We start from the raw sequence: 25953 nt of genomic DNA on the forward strand, positions 1-25953 counted from the left end.
ATAGCCAGTTCTGGAAAATCCACATTTCCACCCTATCATAATTTGTCGCCGTTCATCGCTGTTCATGATCATGTATCGATTTAGATTATTCGAACTAGCAGGTAATGACCAATAAAGCTTCGCTTGATCATAGAGAAGAAAAAATCATAATTAATAAATGAAAAAATCGATCAATCTGGGGAGAAATTACTCAATATACCTGTTACGGGGTAGATGACTATGATCACGATGAGTGGTTATCGATGATCGCATCTACACATAGGCATGATATTATTACAGACTAATTTGAGTTCGTAGTCCATCGATTACGCACATGAACAAAAGGTAAATACGTAACAACTGAATTCTTTGGGAATAATATTTTTTAAGTTTTGTTGCTCTACGACAATATTCCAGCCTGGAAATGCCTTAGTTTCGACGTGTAGTGACGAGTAGCTTTCCCAAACAAAATTCATTCGATCAAGTTCCGGTCTTGCACCCTTTTTTGGTATACCGAGAGACATCTAGTCCGAGACTTTCAAAGATGTAAAATGTACATACATGCAAAATTATCGTATTAGCAAGTTTTTATTACTTTGCACGAAAACAAATTGATCAAGTTTAATTTGTGATCAGCCAAATTTTTCATCTTTTTGATAACTACAAATTCTTACTAAACTGTTTGTCTATCAATATTTTCGTCGTTATCAGTTAAAGCCATTGTTTCATCAACTTTGAACGCACCCCACATTATTTCACCTGAAAATCTGTGGTTGGAAACATATAGGTCTTTATCACGGACATTAGCTCTATGAGAACATAGAGCTCGCATCTGTCCTGGATCGATGTCAAAAAGATCTTCCTTCAATTGTATTTCCTGAACTACTCTGGCGAAAATTTTTTACGCTTAGCTACAAAAATTTTCTACAATTTTGTAGGTCATTTATAACGCTTTCGTAGTTTTGTCGTAGAATTTTTCGTGGATTATCGTACTTTTGCGTAGTTAATCGGAGTTTTTTTTTCACTTCTCTGTAATCCTACGATCATAATTTCCGTGACAGTTCATAATTTTTCGTCTATTATCGTACAGAAGATGAAAAGAACAGTCTTCGGATGCATAATGGACTTAAATTTTGTTAGGTAGGTACTTAACTTTTCTGCAAGAAATTTTCTTTTTGAGAGAGATGCGACATCTAGTTTGGGTCCAAAATTGTTTTTACTTTTCATATAAAGTTGCAGATTCTTATAATTTTTGATAGGAATTTACATTTTTCTATGAAGTTCAACGCGATTCTATGAATAAAAAAGAATCGTCAGGTTTGGGTCTCAAATTTTAATTATCTTTCACAAAAAGTTGTAGATAAATTTTTGACGATTTTATGCGGTCGGAAACTCTTCATAGTTCCACGTAAAACTTATTTTTGCCAGGGTAATGTTCTCATAACACGTATCGTATTTACCTCAACCTTGCTATATGAACATGAGATTCGAGAAGGTTTAGAAATATGTATGTATCTGTACGAATGTGCAGTACTTGGAAAACAATGCATATGTGTTTGCCAAAGACAACATTAGTTTTTCAACTTATGCATTGAAAACAGACAATTTAATAGAATCAATGACATTATGCAATAGACAATTTGAGAGGCTGTACGAATAACCCTTTCTTCATGCTGAACTGTGGCAAAGATTAGGACCGTTAGTACTCGGAGATCAATCAAATGTCGATGTAAGAGCCTCAGCTTGGTGTTATATGAAATTTGATTGACAGTAATGATCACGGAATAGCTTGGAATTGATGTCCTTTATCCGAAATTAGAGTTTAAATGTTCATGACAATTCGCTAAACGTTAACTATTTAATGTTTACTAAGATTACGCTCAGGATTATTTTCATTATTGTTAACAACGGACATCTAGATTGTGATGTCTATTTCTACCGAACGCTAATGCGTTTACATGTACATCTACAACCGCCAACCTTCGACAATTGCGACTGACTCATTGCCGGTAAAAGAAGTAGGGACAGCAAAATTAAAATGACTGTATTCTCTCCCGTACATCAATACGTAAATTTATTAAAAATGTATTCATTCATTTAAAAATTTGTGTCTATAACTTTATGGATATATTCATCTACAATTACAGCTTCAACAACATAAATACACAGACATTTTTGCATTAGGTCGATTTGATATCATATAATGATAGTCTGTACACGTAACTATAATATATGAAAAATAAGATCATTATCACGTTATGGGTTTTTATGCCTCAGGTTTTTCCCGTATGAGCTAATAAATGAGATTCCGATTCAACAGCTCAATCACTGTGATTATTCATTCTAAAATTTATAATAGACCTTGTACTCCCATCCTGGTTCCTTGAAACCAATACGAAAATCTGAATAACTTCGAATTGAAGGAGTTTCGACCATACAGAAAATAATTCGGTAATATTCGAGAAGGTCCAGGAGAATTCAGCCAAGAAATGACCTGGGATTTTTTTTCAAACGATAGGAACTTTTTTTGACCCTAAATAGATGTACAAAAAGTTTATACATATTTTCTTGTTCGTCCGAAATATTTTTTTTTCCAACGTTATAAATTATTTAATTTCGTTGCAAAATTAGCGCTTTATTAACTTCAAGAATTAATATACTTAGTTTTGATTATGATAGAGAAATGAACCAATGTTCTTTGGAAAACTGTCAGAATAACTTACAAAAAAAAATTTCTGCAAGTTATGAAAAATGAATCCCTAAAGTCACGCACTAATTTTTCAACAAAATTCAGTAACTTATAACTTCAAAAAAAAATATTTTGGTCGAACAAAAGAATACGTTGTTACGTCCGGCGTATCGCCACACGTTTCCCTCATCTTGTCACTCTCCCACGATCCCTGCAGTATCCTTATCATTTCATTCCTATCCTCCTATTTCCATTCTGGCTCACGCCACTCGCTTTTTACCGACTCTGCTACTTCGATTCTCCCCACCATTTTGCACCCCTTACGTCTAATCCTCTTTACCTCAGGCATTCCGATTCCAACGTTCGACACGAACAACTCTTTCTTTCCAACACTCAACAACCTTACTTATAACTTTACTCATCAATTGTGAACTATACGCTCCGCTCAAAACTACTACACAAATTATTCAACCAAATATATAGTTCATACCTCAAACACCCAAACGTTATTCACCCCTAACCCAAGTTCCGGTTGTTTCTGGACGTAAACGTGAAGGCGAACCCGTTTGTTCCTTACCGCTTGGGAATAAATGACGTCCACGGACGTAACAACGTATTAACGTTTTTTACGGCTATTTCACGAAAAAAAATTTCAATAGTTTTAAAAAATAGGATGTCAAAAACGTTCAAATCTGGCCGATTTTTCTTGGATATTCCCACTGACACATCGATTCAGCGAGATATTTCTCCCTCGTGCTCAATTTATCAATTCGTGAGATTATAGAAATTAAGACGCGAGAATTAATGATAATAATTGTCATTCGTTAGAAGCATTCATTTTCAAGCAATAAACATTATTCATGACAACAAGATGTTTCAGTTGACTCTCGATTAAAACCCACGTAATTCTGCATATGTAGGTATTCGGTTTCCGTCACTCCTCCGCGCCGTTCAAATTAGATCTGTACAGTAACTTCGACACAAATGTAACAAAATAAACATGAAAATAATAACTATCTGCGTACCAACCGTGGTTTTAATTCTCTGTCGAATTATTTTTCTCTGGCTGTCTTGATCGTTTCGATCACGCAATGGCATAGTTATTTATGTTTCCAGAGCGATTTGAGCGATTCACTTGTTTTCCCGGGCCTCAAACTCCGTCGAGCCTGAGGTGAGCGCAAAAGAATGCGAATAAGGTATTGATGCACTCAATGCCGCAGAAAAGATCAAAACAAGAAGATGTTGATAAAAATGATTTTAAGTAGGTCAATCAATTGACTATTGATTTCATGCGTCAATAATTTTTTAATGAAACTAGTTAGAAACGTCATATGTGTACTGCGTTGGTAGATACGACATTTTTTACAAGTAATTGTTCCACAAAGTCAAAAAAAATTTCGAAAATATTCAGTTTTGATAAAACATGCTCATTTTATGACAATAATGAAGAACTGTAATATCATAAAAATATCAATTAAGTTGAATATGCTTATCGGTTTTTTTTAATATCTTTACTGTAACGTGTGCGTTTTTTTTTAGGCTTGTATCCATGAGAAAACCCCGTTATTGTGTAGTTCTTTTGCCTTAAACCTTGAAATTAGGGTAAATATAAATAATATAAAGGACCTCTTCTGGTGGGAAAAAAGAAGGATCGGTCTTTCCAATCTAAAAACACCCTGAAACAATTAGTTATACGGACTTAGGTGATTCCAAAGTCGCCTTGGTTCATGAACAAACACCTCCCTCTTATGCTCCCTCACGCTGTATTGCTTTTGCTACCGACCGGAGACAAGAGAGTGAGGTGTATGTCATCTGTTTGGAGACACGGGTTTCCCGGTGCTCCCTTCTGACCGCGAACTCGGTGTAAACAGAGTCGCCTTCCTATTCCTTGTCTTGGGTTGATGACCCAAACACAACGCCGATCCTGCAAACCTTGGCTGTCTGTCGGTTTTTTACGCAAGGTGAAATTCTGAATAAAGAAACGGTGTAAGACAGAGAAACAGACGTGTTGTGTAAATTTTGAAAGTCATCCCAAATCAGTTTTAATCCAGGTAAACAAGGTTTAAATCAACAAATTAGATACAGCGTCTTTTTCACAGGTTCTGCTCCTTGTTGTGTTCATGGTTCAAATTTTTTATTCTATGCTCTACGAAGTAATTCCTATCGCTCTAAACATCCCGTGCTATCGTGGATTCTACTTAAATCATATGTTTCTAAGTCGGAACTGAGCGCTTTGCTTGAAGTTCGATATTACAATTTACTGAAGCTAAATTCGATAGTGCCCTCCAGACGAGGAACACTTTGTTACCAAAAGGTCGGTGAGTCAGTTCAGCTTTTTGCCGGCAACTGCTGTCTTGCAAAATCTACCCCCGAACAGTGAGTCACTTCGGCGCTGTGCCGCGCCGGTCAACTGCTGACGATGCTCTCTGCGGTTCTCCTATTTATACTCGTCATGATCGCCTATCACGCTACACCGTCGTCGTCTCTTCCTTATCCATGACCTTGCTGGTGAATCGTCGAGTTGGTATGTGTCAGCGAGGCGTCGGTCATCGTCTGTTATTGTTGTGATCTGTCGTATGTACAGCCATAGCTGATGTCGGAGGTGACCTGGACCAGCTGTCCGTTACAATACACAAGAATTTTTATGGCACAAATTATTTCAATTGCTCATTTTATTAATAAAATAGCGTCATACTGACGAGAGTGTAAGGATTTACAAAAATTAGTGATTTTTGAGTAAGTATATTATATGTTACATTGTCTTATTGAAAAAATTTACTACATTTCAATTGAACTATTTTTAATACTACGTGTTTTATTACATATCATTGTAACTGTTAGGAAGTTATTACGATATAAATGGTCAAATAAATATTGCCGCCACCGTGTCATCGGGGATGTTGCAGTTTTAATAAAATGCCAACTCTACAAACAGTTCATATAATAATTGAATTATGAAATACATAATTTTGTAAACAAAATCGCAATATTTATGTATTTACCTAATTATACAATTCACATTTATGCACTAAATCCAAAAGTCCTAATACTTACCTTATGTCTTATGCGCTGATAACATTGATGTAACCTCGTAGTGTAGAAATGGACATCCGTAACGACTCTCTCTCTCTCTCTCTCTGTCTCTGGAAGTATGCCCCCTCCATGCGACTGCGAGTTTCAAGATTCGAGCAGTGAACAGCGTGCGCAGCCGGTTGTGTAACCTCAAAAATCATTATGGGAACTAGGAGTGCGCGGTATTGGAAATTAGGTAGCGATTTCCGCTACGGGTTTCGTATTCGGTAGTTTCAGTTGATTGGAATATCAAAATTTCGGTAAATACCGAAGTACCGAAATGTCGGTAGATTTTAATCTGAAAATATCGTGGGAAAAAGATCAAGAAAAATCTATATTGAAGTGTACTAAATACTTGTAATCTAAATATTCACTAACGAAATGAACAGAGGGTTTTATCAACTGGAAATTAAACGCCTGGGGTATTTAATAAATCAAATTTATGCAAAACAACGCTCAATTATTTTTATTGTCACAACTAATTCAGATTATTATCACATCTTATAATCTTATGATTTACAGTTTTATGTTTTACAGTCTTATGGAAATATGGAATTATGGAATTGTTTTAGCGGTTCGAAGTTCGATTGTAACCCTACGAGTTTGTACAGGACTGTTAAATTTGAGTGGGTCTGAATGTTGTAACGTCTACGAATTAATGCCAAAAGAGATGGTCGCCTTTTCTTTTTGTAAGAGGGGTCTGCCGACTATACCGTCTTGCTAAATAGGGAAGTTATCCGGAACGGTTGAAATGTGTGGCTGTTTTCATTTATATGAATTTGAGTCTTAGCGATTGTGTCGAATGTCTGATCGGTAATGCCGGTAAGGGATAGTCGTTCGTATGTTGCACGCGGTACTTCTGGTCTAACGACGTTATTTTTTACTAGATTTAGATCGGCACCTGTGTCGACTATGAATTTTGAATTCTCGTGCAGTTCAGGGGCATTAATTTGAATCAGTGCTGGAGTCTCATCTACAGCATTTGTGATGAGGACGTGATTTGGTGCACTGAACGCTGATTGTTAGTGCCGCTCGTCGGTGCGTCCTCCCGACAGGCGTCGGTTGAGTTTAAAGGCTGCTCGGTCGCTCTCTGATCATTGTCGCGGCTTGAATTATGGTTAGCATTGTTGAAAGCGCGAATTCTACAATCGTCAATTACATGTCCGGACCGTCTGCAGTGATTACAGTAAGGTTCTTGGCTCTGGTATTGTCTACGAGCCACAGTGGATGGGCAATCTCTCTGTGAATGACTGGTTCGTTTACATTTTGTGCAAAATTCTTTGGGAATGCGGCGGCATTCCGCGGCCGAGTGACCTAAACGACCACAAAATTGGCAAGTTATGTCAAGCTGGTTACTGGGTCGGATTTCGGGTGTTGTTTGTATGTGTGTGGCCAGCGCGGGGAGTGCGGAACGGAAAGTAAGGTAGTTAGGTTGCAGTGGATGGCGGAAACGGTGACGGCAGGAAGAGTGTAATCCTGAGGATAGAGAAGGTGTCAGAGGCGAAAATGCAGATGAAAGAGAAGAGGCTAATGACGGTCACAGAGGAGGAAGATTGGCTGAACCGGGCTGACTAGCGCTTGGCGATCGCCGCCTCATCAATTCACGTTTATCACAGTAAGCAATTTCTATTGTGCCTCTGACAATGAGTGTTGTCGGTCTATGACTGACTACCCTTCATTCTAGCTCATCATGAAGACCTCTGATAAATGTCAGTAGGCTCTGTTGTTTAATGTGGTCCAAGCAACCACCGACTCTGTCGCGGGGATTTTTGGCTACAATCGTGGTTAACAATTTCGTTGCTAACCGATCTTCGCTCCCGCCGAAAACTAGAGAACTTTCGTATAAGCCTTGCTTCATGCTGTCTCCCGTAAGTATAGTATACATGTCGCTTATATCGTTAGGAGTTTGGAAAACTCGTTCGAGAATTTTAATAATACCATCTACCGTGGTGAGCTCTTTGCCATGTAATACTGTTTGTTCATCTTCCATCATTCTGAACAAGATCATTTTCGTAAACATTTGTTTTTCGTTCAGTCTTACGAGTGAGCCACGTGTTATATTGCGAGGATGAACTCGTCTATCGAAATGTTATGCCCGTCGAAGGGCATGAACGCATTGCATAGCGTCTTCGGCTAATGCGTATGACATATTATCGTCTTGGGTATCAGGCATCGTGCTTTAGTGTTCGAGCTTTTACGGTAGTAAGGAATGCAGGTTAGCTTGGCAAGATAGATTATAACAGACTTACCGATCGATGCAAAATGAGATCACGAAAAAAACAACCTACAGTCGACTGATTGTGCACTGTTAAAAATTTCTGTATGGAACTCCGTACACTGTATTAGAAGTTTTATTCGGATACGGAACAGTGAATTCACCATACATTTACTGGTTATTCAATTTACGAACACAATTGATTTACTACAAAATTTAGTGAAATCAAATTACTTTTTTGTTTTTTCCTATAAATTTTAATAAAATCAAAAATTTTTATTGCAAATTTCAGACAAATGCATAGTAATTTACGTTGTTTGTAAATGTACACCTCTTTTGTATAGTAAATGTGTAGTAAATTCACAATCCTTTTTAACAGTGTGGTGCTTGTATATTGCTGGTGTAGCTGTCCTGGGGTAAGTGCGTAGTGGTGTCTCAAGTGTACAGTGTCGAATCGTCACTGAAGCAGTGGTGGACGCGGACGTCGTGAACGAGTTCATGAAAGGGGTGCCTTAATGGGTCTCGTACTTGGTGCTCGATTGATTCATATTGTATCGTGCTTGGCTAGCAACAGTAAGTTGAGTATACATAAAGCTGCGATGATGATGTAGTAATGCATGTTGTCAACGAGTTTGGCGTTCACGTAATCACACTGGGAGATTCCATGGAGTTTCTGTTGCTGAAGTCGTTCGTTTTGAGGTCATTTCCGAATATCTTGAGTGCTTATTGGCCTGTTGTCTGCCAGTGAACGTATATTTGGTAATATGTCAAGTATGATTTGATTACGGTATCATAGGTTCCGGAAATCGAAGACCACCGCTAGCCATCTATGCTACGTCCGTGGACGCCGTTTATTCCCCAGCGGTAAGGAACAAACGGGTTCACCTTCGCCTTTACATCCGGGTACAACTAGAACTTGGGATGGGATTTAATAACCGTTGAGATGCTTGACCTATCAAATATATATTTGTTTGAAAAATTTGTGGAATAGTTCAAACGGAGTGTGTAGTTCACGATATTGGTAAGAAAAGTTATACGTGAGGTTGTTGAGTGTTGAAATAGATTTTATCGTGTCGCACATTGGAATAGGAATGACACCAAAAGGTGCGCAAATGGTGTGGAATAGAATTAGCAGAGTCGGCAAAAAGCGAGTGGCATGAGCCTGAATAGAAATAGGCAGGCAGGAATAGGATAATGAGGTTACTGTAGGGATCGTGGGGGAGTGACGCGATGAGGATGATGTGTGGCGGTACGCCGGACATAACAGATATAACTGATTACTTTTTTGTATTGATTATAAGTTTTTTCATTGAAATGGTTGTAATGGGCCGAAGGTCTGTACAGAATTTCAGAGAGGGAAGTGACTAAAGATGGGGTGAGAAAGTATTGCCCGCGGAGTTCGGAGGTAAAACTTGGCGTGTATATTTGATAGCTGATTCTTAAAACTAAGTAGTTAACAAAAGAAGTTTCGTATTTCTTCGTGGCAGCTGGACTCGCCCCAGCCGAATGGCGTGTGACTTAACGGTGACTTATCCTAATTAAGAGTAGGTGTGTGTGCGCAAGTGTGGGTATGTGTGTGTGTGAGGTATGAAAATGAGGGAGGGGAATGCGACGAGTGGTGGTCTGGCCTGCAGGTCAGTGGCTTTGCACCTCCATGTTGCCGAGGGTCGGCTCGCTCTCGTACTCTTTCTACTTTCGTTGTTCACTTGTCGGCGGTTCGTGGCGGACTGGGCTGTCTCTGGTTGGCGTAGCCGCGCGGGTTCGGTGCATCTCGGGCCTGTTCAGCTCCGCCCCGCAGGTTTTTGGGGGTTACTGTGACGTGCATGTGGTGGTGTAACGTCACAACTCCTTCCTCCCTACGTGAGGTGACGCCTATGGGGTGAGTTGAATAGGGGTTGATTGTTGTGTGTCGTGTTGTGTTCAACTTATTGTATTCTTCTGTTTCATCTTATGTATTTTTCGTTGTTTATTTCCTTATGTGTGGATAGTTTTTCTTTCATGTTTCGTCGGTCTTTGGGTATGGGTGCGTTGAAATCTGTTGCTGTTTTCCCCATTTACTTCCGAGTGTGGTCGTGCATTTGCCCATCTGCGAAAGGGAGAATAAGGGTAAGGATGTTGAGTAGTGTGTTCTTTTTATAAGTGTGGGGTGTGTGTGTGTGTGTTCAATTGATTTGATTTGGGTTTTTTGGTTTAGGTTTAATTTATTTTTATCTTAATTCGAATTTGTGTTATCTTATATCTAATTGTGTTTTTCTTAGCCTTATCCTAGATGGAATTTGTGTGTTCGTTTGTACTCCTTGTTTCTGTGTTCCAGGTTTTTCTTAATAGGAACTTTATTGTTTCGTGTATGTGTTAGTTATTTTTGTAAATAACATATATCAAAAGTTTTATGTCACAGGTTCGGCTACTGTTTATACTTTTTCGTTTTTTTACGTGTTTGTATGTAAGTACTGGTTTGTAGATTTGTATTAAAATTTTGTCTGTTGTTTCCTGGATTTATGTTGTGGCTCGTCGTCTTCGTTATGCGTTGATCCTCCCTTGCGCGATCTCTGTGTTCCTTCCTTGAATTGCGGTGGAGTATCGTCCCTCTGTTTGACGCTTCAATGATCTGTCGTACGTGGTGTCTGACATGAGTTGTGTTTCGTCTCTCCGGCTAAGTCTGTTGTGCTACGTTCGTTTTTCCTGTCAGGGTTAAGTAAAAGCCTAATTAAGTAAAAGGCTAATCGTTTGCGGTATGTTCCGTTATTGTTGTGTGAGTTTTTATCGTTTTGATTTTCATTCTTTCCGTCTTCTGTAGTTCTTTTTTCTTTTATTGTCTTTTTTTTCGTTTTTGTGTGTTGATTCGTTGAGTTTCGGTATCGGTCTTACAAAGAAACTACCTGAGGTGCCCCCCCCCCCCCCGCCCCGCCGATTTCGTCTATTTGAGGATATGTCATTCTTCATCGAAATCTAAGCGACACATGTTTTTTTTACGGTGGAGAAACGGTTTGAATGGGTGAAATCAACCTGCAAAATTGGGCATCCTCAGTGGTTCTTTCACAGTTTTGCTTACTTCCAGTTGAGTTATTTGAATGGCAGCAATTGGAGAATAATTCCTATCGAAATAGTAATCTTGGTTATAGAAGTCATTAAACAGAACAACCCAAAAATTGTTGACGTTTTGGCCCGAGTGGGGGCCCTCCTCAAAACAAATATTTTTTTATTGACCACAGCTATGACAAGTTAGAACAACAGGTAACAGAAGAAAAATAGGATAAAAAAGATAAATACGGAAGGTAGCATTTAGACAGTAAAACTTAGATTTTCAATTATTTCATAAGAAGAAATATCAGTATCGAGACAATCCGCGCCAAACGAAAAACCAAAAAAACCAAGAAAAAATCCAGCGATGAATACATGATTGTACGTTGCATAAATGATGAACGAAAACACGACGAACATCACAGGATGAAACACAAAGGGGTAACAAGCACAACGTTGTAGTGTAAAACCAGAGCGATGCGTTTTTGCTCTAGTAAGTTTTTAATTGTAATTATAATTACATTTATATTATATAATATAAATTTAATTATAATTATAATAATGAATTACTATAGTAATAAATAAAATTATAATTTTTGTATCACTGTCGAATACTTGGGCAACAATTTGACGATTGATTTTCGTTTTTCCTTGAATGGAGTGACGAATAATTACAATAATTGACGAGTAAATACAGTAATTTACTTTATTATTCGAAATAAAATGTCCAAGCAATAATCACAAGAATTTTCTTTTATTATTAAAAAAAAGAGAGTCATCCAAGCCATGTTTCCGGCAGAATTGGGGAAGAAAAAATGTAACAGTGACGAGAATGAATTGGCATTTATCAAATGTTCGTGGTGTCGAGACTTCAAATGTTTCGATTGTTTCTATAACGAATATCACCCAAGAGAGTGTACATGTGAACCACAAAGACAGCAAAGTAACATGGCTTGGATGTCTCTCTTTTTTTAATTAATAAATGAAAATTATTGTGATCTTTGCTTGGACATTTTATTTCAAATATTGAAGTAAATTATTGTATTTACTCGTCAATTATTGTAATTATTCGTCACTCCATTCAAATAAACGAAAATCAACCATCAAATTGTTGCTCACGTATTCGATAGTCACTCTACCTAATAAAAAAGTTTCAAACAAATGAACAGGTATAAAAGGATTATAATAACAATAGTATAAATAAGATTATAATAACAATAGTATATGCATGAAGTTGGCGGTGGGGTGAGATGCTGAAAACAAAACAAAAAGCATCTAGCAAACAAAACTTCCTTTGACAGCTGTCTTCGGCTGTTTATGACGGTCTTTGACGAATATCTTCATAGGTATTTGTTTCTGACACGCAAAAAATAAACATGCAAACGAAAATTATCAAGGTGATTCCCGACAGGAATCGATAGGAATTGATAGACTGATAATAGATATCAATCCTTATGCAGCGAATTTTAAAACAGCGTACGAGCGATTTGATAAGGGAGAAAGCCTGATGAGATTAAACTTTATTGCATTCAAGGAAGACGATAGATGGCGGTACAATACGCCAACTTGTGGTGAGCTAGCAGCTCTGATCGTTTCAGATGACGGGGCAGTATCTGAAAATATAGAAGTAGAAGTATTTCCAAAACAAGACCGTGCAGTTGGATATATGCCGAAATATTCGCATCACGTTGATCCAATGACTTTTCCATTACTATTTCCGAGCGGTGATTTAGGATGGAGCTATAATATAAAACACGTAGGAACAAACAAGAAAATCTCTCTTGTTCAATACTATGGACATCGATTGGCCGTACGTCGAGGTGAAGCACAGAATCAGTTGTTGCGGTGCGGACGATTGACACAACACTATGTGATTCACGCATATCTCACAATCGAATTGCAGCGTTTATTGTTTTTAAGAAATAATCAGAAGCAACTACGTGTAGAATGTTACAAGGGAATGACTGATCACATATCAAATAGTGAAGCGAATACGTCGGATCGAACAAGAATTGGGAACCAAATGATTTTACCATCAACATTTTCCGGCAGCATGCGACCTATGCAACAGTAGTACCAAGATGCAATGGCAATAACAAGGAAAGTTGGACGACCGGATTTATTCATCACAATGACATGTAATCCTAAGTGGCCGGAAATATGTACGGTATTAAAAGATTTTCCTACAGGTACCACTGCAAACGACATTCCAACAATAGCTTGTCGAATATTTCACATGCGGCTACAACAGGTACTAAAGGAAATCGAAAGCGGTTCAGTATTTGGAAAGTTTGAAGGATACGTATACACAGTTGAATTTCAGAAGAGAGACTTACCGCATGCTCACATACTATTTATATTAAATGACAATGACAAACTTTTGACTCCAGAAGCAATTGACAGTTTTATATCTGCAGAAATACCAGACAAACAAATACATCAACAACTATATCAATCTGTCACATCACACATGCTACACGGCCCTCACACATCCAAAATACCATGCTAGAATTCGGTAACGAAGTCATGCTCAAAGAAATTTCCGAAAAACTTAGTGGAAAACACTGATGTAAGCGGTGGCGGTTTTCCAAAGTATCGCAGACGAAAAAATACAGACATAAACTATTACCGCAACCGCGTTGAAGGAAGAAATATCCAAGTAGACAACAGCATAGTTGTGCCTCACAATCCATACCTACTTGCAAAGTACGACTGCCACATGAACGTAGGATATTGTGCGTCAATAATGGCTATTAAGTATGTCTTCAAGTACATCCACAAGGGACATGATCGTGCAAGTGTACAGATAACTGATTCAAACAGCGAGAGTGATGGTCAGCCAATAATCAACGAAATACAGGATTATGTAGATTCGCGTTACGTAGGACCGATGGAAGCAGCTTGGCGTATACTAGAACTGCAAATGCATGGACGAAGTCATGCAGTCACACGCTTACCTGTACACCTACTGGGACAGCAATACGCAACGTTTGAGGAAAGTAGACAAGTCGAAGCCGCTACAAATGAAAAAAAGTGGAGAACCCATCTTAGTGCATGGTTTGAATTGAACAGCATAGATGAAATGGCAAGAAATATAACTTACGCGAACACGCCAGATTACTATTCGTTTCAAGAAGCAACAAAAACGTGAAAAAAAAGAAAATATGCATGTAAAGTAGTGACCAGAATGACAAATGTTTCACCAACGGATTCAGAAAGATTTCACCTGAAACTAATCCTTGGACATGTGACAAATGCAAGGAGTTTTATAGATTCACGCACTGTAAACGGGAAAGAATGGAACACTTTTAGAGATGCTGCAGTGGATATGGGTTCAACTGCGACAAATGAGGAAGCTTTCAAGATATTTGACGAAGCTGTTTCAATAATTATGACGAAACGGTTGCCTCATTTTTTTCTGTGGTATTTAATCGGTGAAATGCCATCGAACGCGATAGATTTATGGAATACGTACAAGAAAGCACTATCTCAAGACTTCGTGAATCAGCATGAAAATAGAGCACTATGTGCAATTGAGCATCTTCTCAGAGCTGAAGCAAGATCGTGTGCAAATTTTTACTTACCAATACCGGAGATAATTTTCGAAAATGAAGCAGAAGAAATAACAGTGTAAAATATAGAAACCTCTGCAAAGAAAGGCAGTGAACTGGTGGAACAATTAAACAACGATCAGAAAATAATTTATACACATATTTTTGATGAAATTATGCATGACAAAAGTACCGGTAGAAAACAAGAAAAATCCTTTTACATCGATGGATCAGGAGGAACAGGAAAACATTTTTATACAACGCGTTATACTACATGTTGAAATCTGAAAGAAAAAATGCTACATGTGTTGCTTGGACAGGTATAGCAGCCATCTTACCATATGGAACAACCGCGGACAAAACATTTGGATTACCATTGACACTGCAAAAGGAAGGAACAATTTTCCCAAATGCAACGATGAAAAAAAAAATACAAAGTACAGATGTATTTATATGGGATGAATGTTCGATGATACCGAAAAATGCTTCAGAATTGATCGACAGAACGTTGACAGATACAATGGAAGACGCATCACCGTTTGGTGGGAAGACTATAATACTAGGTGGAGACTTAAGACAAGTTTTACCAATTGTCAGTCGAGGAGGTAAACAACAAATAATAGAGGAAACAATTGAATACTCTACACTTTGGAGTATATTCGAAAAATTAAGCTTGAAAAAAAATATGACAGCAAAGAAGGATGCCGCAAAGTTTTCAGAGTGGTTACTTAATATAGGTAATGGAGAAATGGAGTTGTTCGTACCAGAGAAAGAAATACAAAGCAACAATTCAATAGACGATTTATATCCAAGAAATCTGCCACTTGATGAATTAACAAACAGAGCCATCTTAGCTCCATTGAATGTCGAATTTAATCAGTTAAATACAGAGATACTACGCAGAATGGATGGCAATATATTCGAATCAAGAAGCATAGATTACGCAACATTACAAGGAATTGATACTGCGGATGCAGCACTTGACGAAGAAGCTACTCTGCGATATCCGATAGAGTATTTAGATGGATTAACGCCATCAGGTTCACCACCACACAATCTACAGCTGAAAGTCGGAGCAATTGTGATGTCATTGCGAAATTTATCAATATCAGATGGTTTATGCAATGAAACACGGTTAGTTGTAAGAGAAATTCACTCTATAATTTTGATTGGTGAACTTCTAACCGGAGAGCGAGAAGGGCAAATAGTAGAAATACCAAGAATTAAATTAGAAACGCGGGGAGACACAGATATGCCATTTATCCTCCATAGGCGACAGTTTCCAGTCAGGTTGGCATTTGCAATAACTATAAATAAATCACAAGGACAAAGTTTTGACCACCTGGGACTATTCATTAACCGACCAATCTTTGGACATGGTCAACTCTACGTTGCATTGTCACGATGCAGGTCGAAGAATGGTATAAAAATTCAACAGAAAAAAAATGAAAATGCAATAAGGAACATTGTGTACAAGGAAATTATTGAATAAATACTGCATAATGTATATACATCAAGGCCACAAATGAACAAATAAACATGGATGAACTTAAAAGAAAAATGCACAGAAGGTGATAGGAGTTCGAGAGGCCGAGGGGTTGACCCCCTCTGCTGACTCCACCGGGACCTCATAGGAAGAAGGAAAAAAAAGTACTGTATAAAGGAGAAAAGAAGAGAAAGTGAAAGAAAAAGGAGGAGAGAATACAAATGAAAAGAATACAGAATCAGCAATGAAAGGAAAACCAGCAAGAATATAAAAATCACTGAAAAAATGGGCAACAGAGAAAAGAGAAAGAAAAGCCAAGAGGAGCAAGAAGATGCAAAAATAGGTAGCAGCATAAAACTATAAAGAGGAAATAAAGCACAACGTCTGGAAATTTAAACAATCATGATTTGTAATTGGATGTTCAAATCCATAAATCACTTCCACTAAGTATTTTCTTATTTTGTGATTATTCAGATGTAAATTCACCCGTGTCGGTCATTTGCTGAGAAAGCTGAAACGCATGTAATGAAAAAGAAACTTGTGAGAAAATAAAAGTTAGCCTATGAAATTAAGAAACAAATAGTAAAATCAGAAAAAAGATATAAGGATGTATTGACTGACTTGAAGATGAGAAAAAAATGTAAATTATGAGAAATAAAAAAATGTAAAAGTACAAATTTGTTAATGTAAAATTGCAAATATTTCTACGATATTCATACCATATTAAATTTCTAGATAAATAAAAGAAATATATAAGTACATATCTATTAAACCTATACATGCAACAACAAAATTAATTACAAATAATCATATTCCGACATTTGACAGTTCAAATGAAACACCGTAGCTAACAAAAAGAAGTAAACAAGCAAAAAAATAAGAATAGGTGAGCGCTGCCCAGTTTGGTGATATTTTGTTTTGTAAACAGATGAATTAAATCAAACATGCCGAACAAAGTAAATATACCATTGAAAATATGAATGAATAAATAGCAAATTAAGCAGTATGATAAAATTAATGAACATTCTCGAAACAGGACAGCGATGAGGATTTGCAGCGGACGGGCGAGAAAATACCAGGTAAAGCATATCGATATACTATAATAGTACGTAAATCCAAATTCAATTCGGCAAACCAAAGAGCCGGACTCTTTTTGAGAATCATTACTAGTGAATTCTACATCTAGCCATAAAAAATGGAAAAATAATTACTTATATACAATCATTTGTCAAAAAAAGAAAAAAATATCGACATTTGAAAATACAGTCAAACACGTATGAATCCCTAAGCAAATAATTTAACGCCTTTTTCACCAAAACAAGATGACGGATTAGATGATCTGCTGTGCGCAGCAGCAGAAGCAGCAGAGGAGCTGTTGCTTGAGACGGACGACGAAGAGTGGTCCGTCTACGTATGGTAAATGAAAATTATACAAGGAAATGTAAAGAAAATGATAAAAAATTTATCATTCCACAGCGAAAACATCCCTAAGTCCCAAAAATAAAAGAGGTCAACTTCGAACTAAATTTAAAGTAAAAAATGTCAAATAAATTTATTTGAAAAAAAAAGGATTGATATCAATTATTTGTACATTATAAACCAGACACAGTAGACTCTATATCTCTATACGTAGATATACGTAAAAAAATCTGAAAATAATAACTATATCTAAATAAGTCGCCGAATGCAATTGGGGTTGCATGGCATCGGGAGTTTTGTACATGTGAGTGGATTCGTTTACGAAAGTAATCTGAGCAGACCTGTATAGGGAGCCAATAGCAATGTCGGGTTGTTCGGAAACAACCGATCAACAGGTGCAGACCTGTCATCAAATCAACATAAATGAATTCACCTGTCTAATAGACAATGCATAAGGAAATAGTGAGGCTGGAAGCGCCGAACAACGAGGCGCGCAGCGCCGAGGTGGGGTTGGCGCGCGAAGCGCGCAGGGGCCAAGCCCCTAGTAATACAAAAATTATAATTTCATTTATGTGGCGGACACCCGCCACCGGCAAGCCGGCGAAAAGCAATTAAAATATTTCCTTTTCTCCATTTCTGTCTTTTAACAACTATTGCCCTTTACAGTTAACTTTCGCGTGTCCAGGCCTCGCCGCGCTAGCCGAGAGCCAAGGGTTTGGTAACTCGATATCTCTCATAATAAACAGTTTGTCAATACCACATCGCCATCAACTACAATCTCTGGCGTCATCCGTTTCCTAACCTCCCGACAGCACCACAATTTATTACTATAGTAATTTATTATTATAATTATAATTAAATTTATATAATATAATAAATTTATATTATGTAACATGAATATAATTATAATTAAAATTAGAAAATTACTCTAGTAATTACTCTACTGATTTCTTAATTAGAATAATACTAAAAGAATTAAAAGTAATTTTAAATTATAAATTTGAAAAAAAAGTCGACTGAGAGCTTTGAACACGAGATGCCCGGACCAGACTCTCGAACTCTGGCCGCTCGGCCGCTCGCTCCGTTGTTTAATTAGCTGCGCGTTACGACTAATGAATAGTCTTGAAAACTTCAACCCGCTATTTCTCGAGAATGGGGCCGAGTTGGCACCTGTGCTTTGGGAGTTTAATTAGTACCTACCCACACTATAACCATGCGAAGTCACTACCCATAACTCGATGAACCTCCTTGACGGTTCTCTCGTAAGAAAGACATACTCAATAAGCCGGTAATATAGATACGTTGTCGCTTAGTCCTATACAGGTCTATGATTGTTGTTTAAATGGTCGTGGATAATTCATAATGAAGTGGGATAGGTTATCGTTCAAAATAAATGGCTAAGGTTGATTTTGATTTGGTAAAAGATAACGTATATTCTTCAATCGATTAATTATCAAATGAATTAATAATATAAATGAAGAATCAAACAAGGTATAATATAGATAACGTCGACGGACGAATTCATATTCAAATACAGAGAACCTGTAGAACTAGTTAAATTCGATCGTCTACGCTCTCTAACAAGCGTGTGTTGTATGATTATAATATGATAAAATTAATCGATACTGAGAACACCTATGCTGAACGACTATTATATCTGCCTGGTCACTTATATATTTGAATCTCTCTTTGTAGATTAATAAAGGTTTACGTTAACGTAAAAAGTTACAGCTATACTTAGTTGGACCGCGAAAGCACACACTATTCGGACTGCCAATTATTGAATTAACGATTTAGGTTGAGTCGTGAGAATGACACTCGGAATGTGCAGTAGCACATCGACAACAACCTTATCAATTCCTGAGTTCACAACCAAGGTTGAGTCGTGAGAATTACTTTCGGGATGTGCGGTAGCACATGGACGACAACCTTGTGCGCAAGAGTCCAATAGATGTACTTCCGCTTGTCAAAACATATATGTCTATGATATTAGTAACAAGATCTATAACCAATTGAGATTTAGAAAAGTGAGACAATGGGGGCCGACCTGAAGGCTGGAGAATCGCTCTCGGAATACCCAAAAGATACTTCTTGCAGTAAGGCACCAATCCTATTATTTAGTCTGATACTACAATTCTTGGAAAACGAGAAGTTCTACTAAAATGACGGCTAGCAAAGCTCGCCACCGACTCTACTTCCAATTCTGAATCGATAATAATGAAAGGTAAATTTTGCTTGAATGGTAAAAACAAGGATGTGATAGATGTTGGAGAATACTGCTTCAATTGATTTATCTTTGGATGCGAAGATCGGCGAGATTGAGAGCTGTCGGGTCGTATCGGTCTGTGTCGATGGTATTCTGGAGCAGAGGCTCACCTCGGATTCGTATGATGATATTCAGCTACGCTGTCGTTATCAATTTCGAATAAGTTACTGTAATTTCTAAAATGGTTCTTGTCCGCAAATTTCGAATTTTCACTCGATCGTTTTATTGAATACATAATTATATCGTTAGAAAAATTGTCTCATTGAATTGATATAGTAGCTGCTGTTATACCGGGACAATCTCTTGAAACTATACATACCATGCGCATGCGCGAGTTCTATCGACTGCTCGGACACGCTGGCCACTTCGAGTTTCAGCTGTCAAACTCTGTTTCTGGCGGCGATGTAGTTCATACAAATTTTTGAGGTTAGAATCTCAAACAGTCGATGTAGTAACTCGGAAAGTTGATGCTAATGCTCTTTGAAAATTGGCTTTATTCGACTGAAATGAGAAAACGGTTTAAATGTTGGGTGCTTGGAAGAAACGCAGCAGATAGGTGGGAACATTTTATTTGATCACTTTTATTATTATTAGAAATAACAATGAAATTTTTTTCTATCAACAGGTGATACGGCCAAAATAATTACATCTCTAATATTTACTGTTATCTGCCTATTCAATTTATCACACCTACAAAGATCATCGCCACTTTCAAGCAACTAAGCACCTTTCTCACTCTCTTGTGATTTCAGGTGGTAATATTGAAATTTATCACTTTTGAAAATGAAACATTAAACCGAGTGTTCAAGAAATTTAAATATCTCACTATCTGTAACAGAATGGTGAATCTTTTTTTTTCTCGAAAATAGTTCAACAAAATTTACAAATAGTCGATAGTCAATGTATTTTTTCCGATCAATAAATTATTGCTACTACTATTAAAAATTTTCTAATGATTATCAAAGTTCATTTCGCAAATTTTCAATGATGTTCGATTAAATAAATGAAGGGAACCTAGTACTCAAATTGAAAATTCGAGTAATATTAGATTTATTAAACTGATTTCTGTATTTCATGTTAGTGCGGTTCGAAACAAAGAAAATCTAGTCGGAAGCGTAGGAACCAGGAAGTCAATGGTGCACAGAATGATTCTTCGGTAGAATGAATTGGTAGCAACGGTTAAGTAACAAACTTATCGCTATTGGCTCGATCACAGTAAAATGATGGGATATTCAGCCATTATGATCTGTAGTATATCCCGCTCTTCAATTTTGCCTCAACTGATGTTAAGAAGGTGGCGATGACCTCATGAAATTCACTCTGACACCTGATGTCTGACGGAACAACCAGGTTCGATGCCCCGGTATGGTGAACACTTAAGATTACCTGATTCTGTTTGAATCAGGGCCAAACTTGATTTAATTCAGGAAAAAGGAATGTCATGAAAATGTCTATTCGTGAAATAATGGGATTTAGAAAAGTACAGTGAAGATTAAAACGTAGAAGATACTGAGTCTTTACAGTGAAAAGAATAAACTGAATGCTCTGTTTTAACGAATTATGGCGAGACTTTAGGCCAACTTCAGACAATTCAGATTTTCCAAGGCTACTCTTGCTCGAGAAGGCTAATCCGGGTAGACGTCCACGCATTTCGTGACTTGACAGACGAAAGACATGGCTTCTTGGGCCTGAGGGTCCAAGGAGCTGCAGTTGCAGTGAATTACAACGGTAATTAGCCAATGAAGTGCGAGAGCGATCCCCCTGGTGCCCAAATCTACACGATCGGCGTTACTTCGCGCTCTTCGACGGTGTTCCGATGATTCTCAATCTCGTCGCTTACACTTGTAAGATGTTGGCAAAAAGTATCTTAAGATAATTCTCACGCATTCATCCACATATTTTAACAGATAATCTATTTCAATTTGGTGGTTCCAAAGGTAGTGGTTTATCCTAATTATTGATGGTAATTTTGGCTTGAAAACACAGATGTTTCTAGGCTGAGCGCTGCTGATGCTAATTCAGTAGTCTCCCACCACAGTTCTTAGTACCGGTTATAGGATACAAAGTTAAACCTAATACTAGAGGTCATTGTTGGTCTCTACGTGACTTTTGCCAGGAAGGATGGAATTCGGATGCGTATGCGCAAAGAGCACGATGAAGACTGGTCACGGTTGAGGAAAAAGTGCGGGCTCGCCCCCGAGTCGAGGCCAAGGGTCGCGTTGCGCCATAAATGCCACATGTAGGGAAATTTCCGGCGCAGTCAAAGCCTTAGCCCTCGGCTAGCGAGGCGAGGCCTGGACACTCGAACGTTAGTTGTAAAGAACTATAGAAAAAGATAGACATGGAGAAAAGGAAATATTTTAAGGGTTCTTCGCCGGCTTGCTGGTGGTGGGTGTCCGCCACAAATTCTATTTCTCTTTTTCCGGCCTGTTAATTTCTTCACTATCCGTCGACCGTCAAGTGCACATTATTCTACACCGATGAATACAAATCTCGACTTACTGCGAACCCTACAATATATTGAATTACAACAATAATCAGTTATTTGCAGTCACATTATCTCCATATTCGGAGAAATCTGCATTACATTACTTATTATATGTACTAAAATAATGGTAATCGTCGAAAAAATGATCAAAACATACGGTCTTTTGGCACCAGGAACAACGAATAATCGCAATATTATCGCATCTTGAAATTTCACATAGTGGGGAACAAGTTTCTTCGAAACCGAAGTCCACAGGATTTTCGAATCTTTCTGGCATCACTTCTGTGTAACCACTTTTAAACCAAGAATACTTGGAAAGATTGACATATCGCGGAGATGATAATTGATTATGAGTCAGGGATTGCAATTTGATAATGTTATTTCTCAGATGCAAATTTAGTTCATAATTCTTCAATAAAATATTGTCAGAGAAATATCTGACAAAATGTTTCCACAATCTAAAACCATAAACGTCAAGGGGTTGAATCTTTGCGCTTGTTCCTTTACGGATCATTTTCAATATGACGTCTCTACACGAAGGTGTTGCTTTGCGTACAGCTGCAGGGCAGTGGCCACATATGAATTAATCGATAGTACAATTTTTGAACTAACGTTGGAAAAAAAACATGCTGCAACCAAGTTCTAAAATGTTCTAAAAATGTAATAATATGATATTCACTACTGTACATACTACTTTTTCATTTCCATAAGCGAATAATCGTTAAATTTATAACCTGTTTGTAACTGAAGTAGGTTTACCAGTCTTCGATAATTGTATGTATCTACACATTATCTAGTCGAAACAATATCCGTTGCACAAATGGACCGAACATACTACCTTCAGGGCCATAAAAAGATGGAAAAAGAAGTATTCCTTCAGCTGATATAGTTGGCTGAATTGTGTAACTATGTGTAGTAGAAGAAACTGGCTGCCCTAGACATTCCACCTTCGTTTCTCCTTTGACTGCTCAAATTCTTCCAGAATGCATCCCCATTTCGAAACCACTTTGATCTGAATTATACACATTCGATAAAGCGTATATTTTTATATTTTGCTTCACACGTTGTTCAAATTGATCAGCTAGTTTTCTCAAACTTTCCGCATGTTGAATCGTTTTTTTGGCGATGAATTAACTAATTTTCCTCGATACAATATGATGGATAATTGTGAATGGAACGACCCAATTTTTAGATGCTTTAAACCGAAAGTCTTCATGGCCTGTTTCTTTTTGGGCTTGTAGCGCCCACCTTCGTAAATCATTGTCGTTCACTGGTAATCCAGCATCAACATCGAATTAGAAGTTCCGCCATGTGTAATCACAAAGTCTAGCTATTTTTTCCTTGTATGTTCCGCTCGTATTTGAATAATGAGCCCAGCGACATAACTGGCGAACATATTTTACTTTTTTGAACTTATTGCGTACATTTTCAATGTTCAAATTTTTTTTTCAGACCTCCAGTAATCAACTGCTCTCGACTTGTATTCATATTATAAGTTTCCGTCATTGCTAGTGCACGCGTCTGGAGGCGATTTTGATTCATAAATTGCAGATGCCGATTTTTCATCCTCTACAATTTCCATACCTAAATTTGCATGCGGTTCTACAACGTACACGAAACTTTCTTCCTCCATCTCAACGCCAGTGTATTTTTCAATTGCATTTAAAAATATAGTTTCATAATGATTTTTCAACTGTATTTCCTCATTATTTATCGGCGTTTGAGCAATATTGATGGCTTGATACATTGTCTGACTTGACTGTATAACGTTGGAAGGATTGATTTTCATCTATGTTATGGAAAAGCATTCATGCACTTTCAAATATTGAATTACTGTTGAGGTTATAATTTTAAAGCACTAAATAAAATGCGCAGAGGTTTGAGAATAATGAGTAGTATAGCAAGGGGGGTTCTACTTACAGATTACTGTTACTGACACTCACCGACATTCTCACCAGACTCAAACCCTTTTCCGCTATGACTTCATAGTCTGCCGTACCGACTTGAGGTCAAAAATGTGCAACCTTACCGACAGTTGTATCGGTCAACGTTGAAAATCGCACTGCCTTACCGACAATTCTCATCGGTCGAAGGTCAAAATCGTGTTGTTTTACCAACCGAAGGTCAGAGTCTCAATGTAGTGCTCGCCTGCCAACGGTAGAGGGCGCAGCGAGGGGCGTGAACTTTTTTACCGACCTGGATGTCGGTTACACGTCCCGCATTCTTTTCCCACGATAGGACTGGTAATGTGTAACATCAACTACTTCGAATTCTTTTCCCACAGTAGGACTGCTAATGTGTAACATCCTCCATCCCATATTCCTTTCCCACGTTATCAGCCACGCGGCATTCCAAAATTAATGTTTCTGAGAATTGTTTTTCACTTACTCGGATGCAAGTTTGATATCAACCACGTGACATTCTTTTTGGCTTGTAACTGTCATGTGAACTTTACGATGAATTTTGAACGGGTTTAGTCAAGACCAGAGTGCAAGGTCGACTGATCGCTGCGGTACATTCAGAGCCATGGATCTGCGGTGTTAAGTTACTATCGCTCTAAGAATGCTGAAAGGTGCGCGCGCATACACAAAAATACGTACAGCTGCGCTTTAAAAAGGACGCTCATCACTGCAAACGATCATTAAGTCTCAACTTGTCAAGTATACGTGAGGAAAAAGCTCAAGATGGAATCCGCGAAGTGTTTGAGATTGATCGATATTATGAAATCGGAGTACAAAATCTTGGACAAATTATCATCAACAGCAGAGATTCAGAGATAAATAAAATCCGGAAGTTAAAAGATTCGGCTTTTGAACATAATTTTGTAAAAGGCTTCATCGATTGGAGAAAAGATGAGAATTATCACAACGATCGGACTCTTGAAAGCGCTCGCTGAAAAATTCAAACGTCTTCAGAAAATGGGTGGAGGTACGCGGAAAGTAAAAAGAAACGATCGAGTTCACTGGGAAGATCTGGAATCAGCTTTCGAGAGGAGAATTCGAACTGGATCCATCGTCAATTTGAAGCATAAAGATGTGGAAACATTTCTAAAAGACGCAACGGTACTAGCTGTGACAAGACTAAAAAACGCCTTGGCGAAAGATAGGAGCTTAAAAGCCAACGTTGTCCTGGCTTGTAAATTTGAAGTTAGAAAAGATGGTCACACGGTGGAATAGATCAAATTTTTTAATACGAGAAATGAAATCTTCCTCCAGACAACGGATATCAACGAATGGTTCATCGAAAACGCGACAGAGCCTTTGTTAAAAATGGTGCGAGATTTCCAGGAAAAGGATTAAGGCTAGTCGCTGACTGAAATAATCGATTTGACTGTGAATATCAACAAATACGTGTCACTACGAGGCAGTGTGTTCACATACACCCCGTTGCATATCAGTAATAAGAAGGCTGTCGTCAACATCCGTAACAGCGATTCATATTGCTTTCTATGGCCGGTCACCGCAGCTCTGTTTCCAGCCGACAACAACAATACCAACGCGACCAGCTCGTACCCGCATTTCAGCTCAGTGCTACAATACAAAGATTTGCATTTTCCAATGTCTTTCGACCAGATTCCAAAATTTTAGAAACTTAACGGTCTTTCAATTAACGTTTATGGTAAAGGTAGTACGGAGAAACAAAAGCGCAGTGAAATTGTATCCATTTATTTGAGCCGAAACAAGTCTGATAAACCTACAACCCATCTTTTAGTCTTAGAGTCTGAAATTGTTGACGGTGATGATGATGATGATGATGATGATGATGAT

General features: G+C 37.8%; 1 protein-coding gene across 1 annotated transcript in view; it reads left to right on the plus strand.

Moving 5' to 3' along the window:
• Positions 1 to 25953, plus strand: part of LOC124300690 (glutamate receptor ionotropic, NMDA 2B) — a 1918249-nt gene that overhangs the window by 482596 nt on the left and 1409700 nt on the right. The window lies entirely within an intron of this gene.

Source organism: Neodiprion virginianus, chromosome 3 (genome assembly GCF_021901495.1).
Source record: "Neodiprion virginianus isolate iyNeoVirg1 chromosome 3, iyNeoVirg1.1, whole genome shotgun sequence".
NCBI lineage: Eukaryota > Metazoa > Arthropoda > Insecta > Hymenoptera > Diprionidae > Neodiprion > Neodiprion virginianus.